This window comes from Gorilla gorilla, chromosome 9, assembly GCF_029281585.2.
Source record: "Gorilla gorilla gorilla isolate KB3781 chromosome 9, NHGRI_mGorGor1-v2.1_pri, whole genome shotgun sequence".
NCBI classification, from domain to species: domain Eukaryota; kingdom Metazoa; phylum Chordata; class Mammalia; order Primates; family Hominidae; genus Gorilla; species Gorilla gorilla.
Window position 1 is genome coordinate 30,084,999 of NC_073233.2, and position 12,685 is coordinate 30,097,683.

The window sequence follows — 12,685 nt, forward strand, 5'->3', positions numbered from 1 at the left end:
GTCCGTTAATAGCAGAATGAATCAAGCAGAAGAATTAGCGAGCTTGAAGACAAGCTATTAGAAAATACACAGTCAGGGCTGGGTGCGGTGGCTCATGCCTGTAATCCTAGCACTTTGGGAGGCTGAGGCGGGTGGATCACAAGGTTGGGAGATTGAGACCATCCTGGCTAACACGGTGAAATGCTGTCTGTACTAAAAATACAAAAAATTAGCCGGGCATGGTGGCAGGCGCCTGTAGTCCCAGTTACTTGGGAGGCTGAGGCAGGAGAATGGCGTGAACCCAGGAGACAGCTTGCAGTGAGCCGAGAACACGCCACTACACTCCAGCCTGGGCGACAGAGAGAGACTCCATCTAAAAAAAAAAAAAAAAGAAAAGAAAAAAAGAAAAAGAAAAAGAAAATACACAGTCAGAAGAGACAAAAAAGAAGGAAGAAAAAATGAAGCACTGCTGCAGGAACTAGAAAATAGCCTCAAAAGGGAAAATCTAAAAGTTATTGGCCTTAAAGAGTAGGTAGAGAAAGAGATAGGGGTAGAAAGTTTATTCAAAGGGATAATAACAGATAACTTTTCAAACTTACAGAAAAATGTCAATATCTAAGTACAAGAAGGTTATAGAAAACCAAGCAGATTTAACCCCCCAAAATACTACCTCAAGGCATTTAATAATTAAACTCCCAAAGGTCAAGAATAAAGAAAGGATTCTAAAAGCAGCAAGAGAAAAGAAACAAACAATGTACAATGGAGCATCTACATGCCTGGCAGCAGACTTCTGAGTGGAGATCTTATAGGCCATGAGACAGAGGGATAACATACTTAAAGTGATGAAGGATAAAAAAATGTCATCTACTTTTCTTGAGCCCATTTGTTGAAGAGAATATCCTTTCCTTGGTGTGTATTCCTGGTGCCTTTATCGAAGACCAATTGATCATATACACAAGGGTTTTCTGGGCAGTCTATTCTATTCTATTCTATTCTATTCTATTCTATTCTATTCTATTCTATTCTATTCTATTCTATTCTATTCTATTCTATTTATTCTATTCTATTCTATTCTAATTTATTCTATTCTATTCTATTCTATTCTATTCTATTCTATTCTATTCTATTCTATTCTATTCTATTCTATTCTATTCTATTCTATTCTATTGGTGTAAAGTCTGTCTTTTTTTTTTTTTTCAGACGAAGTCTTGCTCTGTCACCCAGGCTCTAGTGCAGTGGTGCGATCTCGGCTCACTGCTACCTCCACCTGCTGGGTTCAAGCAATTCTCTTTCAGCAATATTTTGTAGTTTTCAGAGTATAAATAATTTACCTCTTTGGTTAAGTTTATTCTTAAGTATTTTTGTGCTATTATAAAGAAACTAGTTTTTTTCAATTTCTTTTTCAGATTGTTCATTGTTAGTGCTGATTTTTGTATGTTGATCATGTATGCTACAATATTGCTGAATTTATTTATTAGCTCTTTATTTTTTTCTGTATGTGGAAGATTTAGAGTATTTTACGTATAAGATCATGTCCTCTGTAAATAATATTATTTCTTCATTTCCAACTTGGGGTGCCTCTTTCTTTCCCTCATTCCCTCTTTCCTTGTCTCCCTCTCTTCCTCCCTCCCTTCCTTCCTTCCTTCCTAAGGGCTGTAAAACTTTTAGTACTATGTTGCACAGAAGCTATGGGAGTGAGAGTCCTTGCCTTGTTAATAATCTTCAAGAAAATTCTTTTAGTTCTTCACTGTTGACAATGATAGCTGTCGGATTTCCATATGTGGACTTTATTATGTTAAAGTAACATCCTTCTATTTCTAGTTTTTTGAGTGATTTTTATCATGAAAGGGTGTCGAATTTTGTCAAATGCTTTTCTTGTGCATCAGTTGAAATGATCATGTGACTTTCTACTGGTTTGCTGTAAGTTTTTTGATAATTTTTGCATTAATACTTATCAGAGATACTGGTCTATAATTTCTTTCTTTTTTTTTTGTCTCATGTTGGTATGAGAGTCATACTGGCCTAGTAAAATGAGTTTGGAAATATTTTCTGTTCTCAAATTTTTGGAACAGTTCAGTAAAGCTTGACATTAATTTTTTAACCCCATAAATACATGAAACTACTATGTACAGATAAAAATCAAAATTAAAAATAAAATAAAATAAAATAAATGCTTGGAGGAATTCACTAGTGAAGCCATCTTGTCTTGAGCTTTTTTGTTGTTGTTGAGGTATTTTTGATTACTGATTTAATCATTTTACTAGTTGTAAGTCTGTTAAGATTTTCTATTATTTCATAAGTCAGTCATGGTAGGTTTTATGTTTCTAAGAATTTATTCCTTCCAGGTTATTCAACTTGTTGGTGAATAATTGTTCATATTTGTCTCCTACAGTCTTTTTAAAAAATTTCTGTGACATTAGTTGTAATGTCTCCTCTTTCATTTCTGATATTAGTTATTTGAGTCCTCTCTTTTTCAATTAGTAAACATAGCTAAGAGTATTTCAATTTTGTTGATCTTTTCAAACATCAAATATCAGATTTTTTATTTCTTTTTTATATTTTATATTATTTGTTTTATTTATTTCTGCTCCTAATCTTTATTATTTCCTTCATTTTGCTACATTTTGGCTTAGATTCTTCTTTCTTTCTTTCTTTCTTGTTTCTTCTTCCTTCTTCCTTGAAGTGGGCTGCACAGCAGGAGGTGAGTGATGAGCAAGCGAGCAAAGCTTCCTCTGTATTTACAGCAGCTCCCTGTCACTCTTATTACCACCTGAGCACCACTTCCTGTCAGATCAGTGGCAGCATTGGATTCTCATCAGAATGCAAATGCTGTTGTGAACTTCCTGTGTTAGGAATCTAGGTTGTACATTCCTTATGGGAATCTAATGCCTGATGATCTGTCACTGTCGCCCATCAACCACAGATGGGACCATCTAGTTGTAGAAAAAGAAGCTCAGGATTCCCACTGATTCTACATTATGGTGAGTTGTATATTTTATTATATTTTGCAATGTAATAATAAAAATAAGGTGCACAATACAGTTTAATGCCTACCTTTTCTGTATCCTTAAGATTTGGTATGCTATGTTTTCTGTTTCATTTATCTCAAAATAGTTTCTAATTTCCCTTTGATTTTTTCTTTGACCCATTGGTTGCTAGGGGGAGTGCTGTTTAATTTATTTTTTAAAAATAATTTCAACTTTTATTTTAGATTCAGTGGGGTACCTGTGTGAGTTTGTTATATGTGAGTTTGTTATATTTCTTATATGTGTGAGTTTGTTATATGGTATGATGCTAATGTTTGGAATAAAAATAATGCTGTCATCTAGGTAATTAGAATAGCACACAACGGTTTCAGTTTTCTTTTAACCCTTCCCCCATCCTTTCCTCTCCCCTTTAGTAGTTCCCAGTGTCTATTGTTCCCATCCCATCTTTCTTTCTTTTTTTTTTTTTTTTTTTTTTTTTTTTTTTTTGGTTTTTAGACAAGATCTTGCTTTGTCTCCTAGGCTAAAGTGCAGTGGCATGATCATGGCTCACTGCAGCCTCAATCTCCAGGGCTCAAGCAATCCTCCCACCTCAGCTTCCCAAGGAGCTGGGACTTGCAGGCACATACTACCACACCCAGATAATTTTTGGATTTTTTTTTCTTTAATAGAGACAAGGTCTCGGCATGTTGCTCAGGTTGGCCTCGAACTCCGGGGCTCAGGTAATCCACCCACCTCAGCCTCCCAAAATGCTGAGATTACAGGCGTGAACCACCATGCCAGGCCAGCTATTGTTCCCTCTTTATATCCATGTGTACTTACTGTTTACCTCTCATATACAAGTGAGAATAGGCATTTATTTGTAATGGAGTTATTTGTTTCTTTGCTTGTTTAATTGTTTAAGTTCCGTATAGATTATGGATATTAGACCTTTGTCAGATCCATAGTTTACAAATATTTTCTGCAATTCTGTAGGTTGTCTGTTTATTAATAATAGTCTCTTTTGCTGTGCAGAAGCTCTTTAGTTTAATTAGGTCCTACATGTTAATTTTTGTTTCTGTTGTAATTGCTTTTGAGAGCTTAGTCATAAATTATTTCCCAAGGCTGATACACAGAATGGTGTTTCCAAGGTTTACTTTTAAGATTCTTATAGTTTGAGGTTATACATTTAAATCCGTAATCCATCTTGAGTTAATTTCATATGTGGTGAAAGATAGGGAGCCAGTTTCATCTTTCCTCATATGGCTAGCCAGCTATTCTAACATCATTTATTGACTAGACAGTCCTTTATCCATTGCTTATTTTTGTGGACTTTGTCAAAGATCAGAAGGCTGTAAGTGTGTAGCTTTATTTCTGGATTCTTTTTTATATTCCATAAGTTTGTGTGTCTATTTTGTATGAGTACTATGCTGTTTTGATTATTGTAGCTCTGTAGTATAGTTTGAAGTCAGGTAATGTGATGCTCCTAATTTTGTTCTTTTTGCATAGAATTGCTTTGGCTGTTGGGGCTCCTTTTTGGTTCCACACAAATTTTAGAATAGATTTTTCTAATTCTATGAAAAATGAAATTGGTGATTCGACTGGAATAGTGTTGAATCTGTAAATTGCTTTGGGCAGTATGACTATTTTTTTTAAACAATATTGATTCTCCCAATTCATGAACATGCAATGTTTTTCCATTTGTTTGTGTCATCTCTGATTTCTTTCAGCAGTGTTTTATTCTCCCTTTACAGAACTTTTACCTCCTTGGTTATATGCATTCCTACATTTTGTGTGTATGTGTGTGTGTGTATATTTTAAAAGGGATTGCTTTCTTGATTTGTTTCTCAGCTTGAACGTTATTGGTGTATAAAAATGCTACTGATTTTTACACATTGATTTTTTTATCCTGAAACTTTACTGAAGTTATTTGTCAGTTCCGGGTGCCTATTGGCAGGGTAGTTAGGGTTTCCTATAAATAGAATCATACTGTTTTGAAGAAAGATAGTTTGACTTCTTTTCCTATTTGGATAGCTTTTCTTTCATTTTTTTGTCTGATTTAATTTTCACATATATGAACTTTTCAGTTTTCCTTCTGCTCTTGATTTTTAGTTTCATTTCATTGTTGTAACAGAAGTTACTCACTATGATTTCAATCTTAAATATGTTATTTAAATATGTTATTTATTTATTTATTTATCCTGCCTGAGCTTTAGTTTCCTTAGTTGTAAAATGAAAATCTTAAGATTGACTCCATAGGGTTGTCATGAGTATTTAAGAAGATAATAAATACAAATTTCATAGCACAAGCCCTGGTACATACTGGGAGCTTTAATAAATTACAGTTTTTATAATTTGTTAAATAAGCAAATATCAGAAAAATAAAGCCTTTTGCAATTTAATAGAGAAAAAACCCCACAAAATTATTTTAAGAAATAATATATCCTACAGCTTTCCCCCACCCATTCATATCTTTAACATCTCCTTAATTCTATAATTTGAGCATCAGAACCAAGTAAAACTATGGGAGATATGAAAAGTAACAGAGAAAAGCCTCTTTCCTCAAGAAACTCACAATCCAAGTTAGAATTTTACATAAATGTGCTAATACAAAGAGCCATAATGAAAGTAAAGTGCTTGAGGAGATTAATTCTAGCAAGGTGATCTGGTATAATTTTAACAACACAGAACTAGCCAGTTAAAATATTTTTGTCATTGTTCAACTCTCATATTTTAAAATGTCCACTTTACCTACAGTAAAAAGATAATAATGTAAAAGGACTATTGTGTTCTGCTAAATACCTCTAAAGTCTTCAGTGCATTTTAGTTTTTAAGGAGAGTCATATGTGCTACAATTGACTGAAATTGCTATTCAAAAGAAAATAAAAGCACTAAGTCTAAAGAATGGAAGACAGATTCATGCTTCAGTAAACACAAGAAAAATCTCAGTCTCATGAATATGACAAATAAGAATAATTGAACTTTGAGAAATTTACATGCTGGAGTTGAAACGCTGGTGATGTGATGAGGAAGCTTATGCTTGGTGCTAATGAGTGAGTAACAGTTACATGGCTTTCATTGAAGCTGAAATTCTTTTTATTTTTCCAAGCCTATCAACATGCTACTCTTCTGAAACAAAAGATTATAAATTTTGGTTTTTAGAATAACATTAATTATCTTCTGGAAAATGATTTCATAATAATTTTAGTTCTGTATGATACCAAAATGCTTCAAGGTTGAAAATTTGGCTGTATTCTAGTATGAGATGCTTGGCCAAGATTTTTGATTATTGAATCATCTTAAGTCTCTCACTTCACATGATGCCATCACCGTACAGATTTAGTCAAATATTAATCCTCTCGCTGAATGTGAATGGAAATATATAAGCCAAGTTAAGGTCAGAGTGTTTTGTAAGTATTAAATAAAGTATTAACATTCATTTAAGAGTCAGTTGCTATTTTCCTTAAAGATGATCTAATCAGTGAACTCCTTAAGGACTCAAGCATCTTGCAGTTTCCTAAGGAGGTTTCATAGCCTGAAAATGGGCTGGAGGTGAATACTGAGACAAGCAAGTGGGAAAATACTAAAATGTTAAATGTGCCAATGTTGTTCTTAATGGTTTATATCATGGTATGTCATTATGAGATTTTTCTTCCCCAATGCTTATTCAGAAATTTAATTACTATATTCAGGTTTTTTTGTTTTTTTTGTTTTCTTTTTTTGAGACGGAGTCTTGCTCTGTCTCCTAGGCTGGAGTGCAGTGGCGCGATCTCTGCTCACTGCAAGCTCCACCTCCCAGGTTCATGGCATTCTCTTTCCTCTGCCTCCCGAGTAGCTGGGACTACAGGTGCCCACTACCACGCCAGGCTAATTTTTTGTATTTTTAGTAAAGACGGGATTTCACCGTGTTAGCCAGGATGATCTTGATCTCCTGACCTCGTGACCCGCCTGCCTCGGCCTCCCAAAGTGCTAGGCATGATGACTCATGCCTGGCCTATATTCAGGTTTTTAATCAATCATAAATATCTGTGAATGGTACTGAGGAGAAATCTCATTCTCTTTATTTATTTTTTCTATCTGATTAAATAATTTTTCTAGAGTCATTATAGAATAATGTATACTTTCTCTCTGTCAATGCCATCCCTTTCTGAATTTTAATCCTTTTCTGCACTACTGAAGACTTCTTTTATCATGGAAAAATCATTTGTCCTCTCATAGATCAAGTTTCATCCACAAAACTTCATTTTTAAAACAAGAATGTATCAACAAGTATTGTTAGAGACTAAATTATGTAGCCCCCAAATTCATATGTTAAAATCTTAACACCTGAGTAGATCAGAAGGTGACCATATTTAGATATAAGATATTTTAAAACGTAATTAAGTTAAATGAAGTAAATGGGGGGACCCCAATCCAATATAGCTGGTGTCCATATAGGAAGAGGAAATATGGACGTAAACATGTAGAGAGGGAAAACCATATGAGGACACAGGGAAAAGATGGCCATTGATATGATTTGGATTTGCATCCCGACTCAAATCTCATGTAGAATTGGAAGAGGTGCTTGTTGGGAAATGAAAGGTTCATGCGAGCAGATTTCCCCCTTGCTGGTCTCATGACAGTGAGTGAGTTCTCATGAGATCTGATATTTTAAAAGTGTGAGGCACTTCCCCTGTTGCTCTCCCTTTCTCTCCTGCCACCATGTGAAGAAGGTGCTTGCTTCCGCTTCTTCCTCCACCATGACTGAAAGTTTCCTGAGGCCACCCAGTAGTTCTTCCTGTTAATCTTATGGAACTGTGCGTCAGTGAAACCTCTTTTCTTCATAAATTACCCAGTCTTAGGTGGTTCTTCATAGTAGTGTGAGAATTGCACAGTGTGAAAATTGGTACCAGAAGAGTGGTGCACTGCTATAAAGATACCTGAAAATGTGGAAGCAACTTTGGATCTGGGTAATAGGCAGAGGCTTGAACAGTTTGGAGGGTGCAGAAGAAGGTAGGAAGATATGGAAAAATTTGAAACCTCCTAGAGACTTGTTGAATGGTTTTGACCAAAATGCTAATAGTGATGTGGACAATGAAGTCCGGGCTGAGGTGGTTTCAGATAGAGATGCAGAGTTTATAGGAAACTGGAGTAAAGGTCACTTTTGCTATGCTTTAGCAAAGAGAATGGCGGCATTTTTCCCCCTGCCCTAGAGATCTGTGAATATTTGAACTTGAGAAAGATGATTTAGGGTATCCGGTAGAATAAATTTCTAAGCAGCAAAGCATTCAAAATGTGACCTAGATATTTTTTAAATTGTGCACTCATATACATGAACAAAGAGATTATCTGAAACTGGAACATACATTTTAAAGGGGAACAGTGCATAAAAGTTTGAAAAATTTGCAGTCCAGCCATGTGGTAGAAAAGAAAACCCCATTTTCTGAGGAGAAATTCAAGCCCAAGCTGACTGCAGATATTTACTTAAGTAAAAGGAACTGACTGTTAATAGCCAAGACAATGAAGGAAATGTGTCCCAAGCATTTCAGAGAACATCAAATCAACCCCTCCCATCACAGGTCCCAAGGCCTAGGAGGAAAAAATGGTTTCCTGGGTCAGGCCCAGGGCCTAGCCGCTCTGTGCAGCCTCAGGACATGGTGCCCTGCATCCCAGCCACTCCAGCTCCAGTTGTGGCTAAAAGGGTCCAAGGCACAGCTCAGGCCATTGCTTCAGAGAGTCCAAGCCCCAAGCCTTGACAGCTTCCACATGGTGTTGAGCCTGTAGGTACTCAGAAGGCAAGAGTTGAGGTTTGGGAACCTCCACCTAAAGTTCAGAGGATATATGGAAACTCCTGAATGGGATGTCCAGGCAGATGTCTGCTGCAGGGGCCGAGCTCTCATGGAGAATCTCTCCTAGGGCAGTGCAAATAGGAAATGTGGGGTTGAAGCCCCAACACAGAGTCCCCACCGGGACACTGCCTAGTGGAACTGAGAGAAGAGGGCCACCATTCTTTAGACCCCAAAATATCAGATCCAGTGACAGCTTGCACTGTGCTCCTAGAAAAGCCACAGGTCCAGTCAGGCACAGTGGCTCACACCTGTCATCTCAACACTTTGGGAGGCCAAGGTGGGCAGATCACCTGAGATCAGGAGATCAAGACCAGTCTGGCCAACATAGTGAAACCCCATCTCTACTAAAAATACAAAAATTACCAAGCATGATGGCAGGTGCCTGTAATCCCAGCTACTCGGGAGGCTGAGACGGGGGAATCACTTGAACCTGGGAAGTGGAGGTTGCAGTGAGCCAAGATCATGCCACTGCACTCCAGTCTGGGTGACAAGAGTGAGATTCTGTCTCAAAAAAAGAAGAAAAGAGAAGCCACAAGCCCTCAATGCCAGCTTGTGAAAGCAGCCTTGGGGCTGTACCCTGAAGAGCCACAGGGTCAGAGCTGCCCAAGGCCTTGGGAGCCCACCAGTTGCATCGGCATGGCCTGGATGTGAGACATGTAGTCAAAGGAGATCATTTTGGAGCTTTAAGATTTAATGATTGCCCTGATGGGTTTTGGACTTGCATCAGAGCATTTACCAATGCCTGTACTCTCATTATATCTTAGAAGTAACTAACTCATTTTGGTTTTACAGGCTTATAGGCAGAAGGGAGTTACCTTGTCTCAGATGAGACTTTGGACTGTGGACATTTGAGTTAATGCTGAAATGAGTTAAGACTAGAGAACTATAGAGAAGTGATAATTGTATTTTGCAGTATGAAAAGGTCATGAGAATTGGGAGGGGCCAGCAGCAGAATGATATGGGTTGGATTTGTGTCCCTGTCCAAATCTCATGTTGAATTGTAATTCTGAATGTTGGGGGAGGGGCTTGGTGGGAGGTGATTGGATCATGGGGCTGGATTTCCCCTTTGCTATTCTCATGATGGTGAGCGAGTTCTCATGAGATCTGATAATTTAAAAGTGTGTGGCACCTCACATTTCTCTCTCTCTCTCTCTCTTTCTCTCTTCTACCACCACGTGAAGAAGGTGTATGCTTTCACTTCACCTTCCACAATGATTGTAAGTTTTCTGAGGCCTCCCATTTATGGTTCCTGGTAAGCCTATGGAACTGTGAGGCAATTACACCTCTTTTCTTCATAAATTACCCAGTCTTGGGTAGTTCTTTATAGCAGTGTGAGAATAGACTAATACAGCCAGCTCTAAGCCAAGGAGAAAAACCAACTCTGCCAACACTTTCCAGACTCCATAACTGTTAGTAGGTATGTTTCTGTTCTTTAAGTCATTTTGTTATGACAGTCCTAGCAAAATAATACAGGTGGCATACTTCAAGTGTGCTAAAAATGTGTTTTTCAATTTATCAAGTGGTATGTAAATGAAAAACAGTGTTGATAAAATTTATAAAACTACTACAATATTTAGCCATCTGTTTTATTTCCTACTCTATATTTACATAAAATTTAAAAAGAAAACAACTAATTTATGAGCATGCTTTCTGGAATAGATTCAAAATATCTGCCTAATTTTTTTCTGAAATCAAGTATGAAAACTTGAAACTGAATCCCTCCCTTTGAGGTGTTTGGACCCTTTTCCTCTGATTTATGTCCGATAACCCCAACTGCCATGCTTCAGTGCTGAGCTGATATACAAGCCATCTTTCTTCGTTTTCAGATGATGTCCTGGCTGACTCCAGGTTGCCTATATCTGTGGCCTCTGAAAAGCTTTTCGTCTCTTTCCTTTTATAACTCCACTTTCTGTGATAATTAGTGCTCCATTTTGTGACAGACCTGAAATCCTGGGTCTACAGTGTTCAGAGTTATTGTTGCACATGATGAAAAATGGGTTGGAAGATCATGAAAAGCAGAATTGTAGAGTTTGGAAGATCCCTGAAATTTCCCTGGCTTTTGGTCTCAAAAAGAGCTGTCATTTAATGCAAATACTACCTCTCTGTTGCTGTGCACCTGTAAAACAGTCACTTGGCTTCTCTGAGTCTCAAAGTCCCTATATGTAAAATGAGAATTAAAAATATCTCCATTTAGGGGTTGTGAGGATTACATTAGAAAATGGCTTTAGTTGGGAGTGGTGGCACACACCTGTAGTCCCAGCTACTCAGGAGGCTGAGGTGAGCAGATTGCTTGAGCTCAGGAGTTTAAGACCAGCTTTGGCTTTTGAAAACACTTAGTTGATTACTTTAATATTACATATACAAGTATATGTAATTCTGTATATATAATTCCCATCTGGCTTCATTCTGTAGACCTATAACTTTTTAATTTTTTATTTTATTCTTATCTTTTATCCATACTGGAAGCTATAGCAACTACATTTTTTAAACGTAAATATTGTTTCAATCGCTCATTATATTTTCAAGAGGAGAAACCTTGTCTTGCTCTTTGCTATATTTTAAATAGCGGGGATACTGCCATTTATTATTTGCTAATATTTTTGAATAGAAAAAGAAACATTATTCTTTAATCTTCAGAATAAATATTGGAACAAAAGAACACAGTATTATTATATTTTGGCTTTTGTCACTCTATTTATTACTGACATACCCAACAGAGCCTGTGCTGACTTGTATTTTAAAAATAAAACACAATGAAGATAAAAAAGACACCACAATGTCTTATTCTATTTGATATCCCATATGCATTGTCACAATAATTATAAACCACTCTAGGTTAACTATACAGGGAAGAATTAAACCACAAAATGAGGCCTTAATGTGTTCTGTTTCTCCACTTTTTAAACTATAATTACACTCTAAAATCATTGAACTTTAAATCTGGAAGGCCATGAAATCTTGTTTTTACCTATTACAAACACTTAACCATTCATATTATTTGTTGAACACAGCCTATACTGAATAGGAATAAATTCAAAGAAACCCATTTTTGTTACTCTTTTAAAATTTATATGCTCCTAGATGGGATATAGTCGTTCATTTATCTAGCACATGTTTATTTGATGACAACAAGTCTATCTTAGGCCACACTTTCTGCTAGGAGTTTGAAATATGGGACTAAAAGACACTGTCTCTCTATGCAAATAGTCACAGTCTGGGCAAGGCATCAGAGAAGTAAATCAGATATTACTACTATAATATCTGCCATAATTTGCATATATTTGTATTCTTTTTTAGTTATGATTACAGGTAAACTTCTGCAATATATGGTAATAGTAAGATAAGCATTTCTTGGTCTCAAAATTACATAAGGATATTTAAAAGAATAACATAAAACTGTCCCTTGAAAAAAGCTAGGAGTGGAAACTCTTAGATTTGAATACTTTGTAATTATTTAATTATTCATGTTTCAGAAAAATTGCCTTGAAGGCACTGTTGTGAGTCAGTTAGATTTGGAACATCTAGAGGCTGAAGCACTATAGATTAATGGGAATACCATTCAAATATCCACCTAAGGTGTAATGGATGTCTTTTTTTTTTTTTTTTTTGAGACAGAGTCTCACTCTGTTGCCCAGGCTGGAGTGCGATGGCATGATCTCAGCTCACTGCAATCTCCACCTCCCGGGTCAAGCGATTCTCCTGCCGCAGCCTCCTGAGTAGCTGAGATTACAGGCATATGCCAGCATGCCCGGCTAATTTTTGTATTTTTTAGTAGAGATGGGTTTTCACCATGTTGGTAAAGCTGGTCTCAAACTCCTGACCTTGTGATCCACCTGCCTCATCCTCCCAAAGTGCTGGGATTACAGGCGTGAGCCAATGTACCTGGCTATGAATGTCATTCTTAATCATGTACAT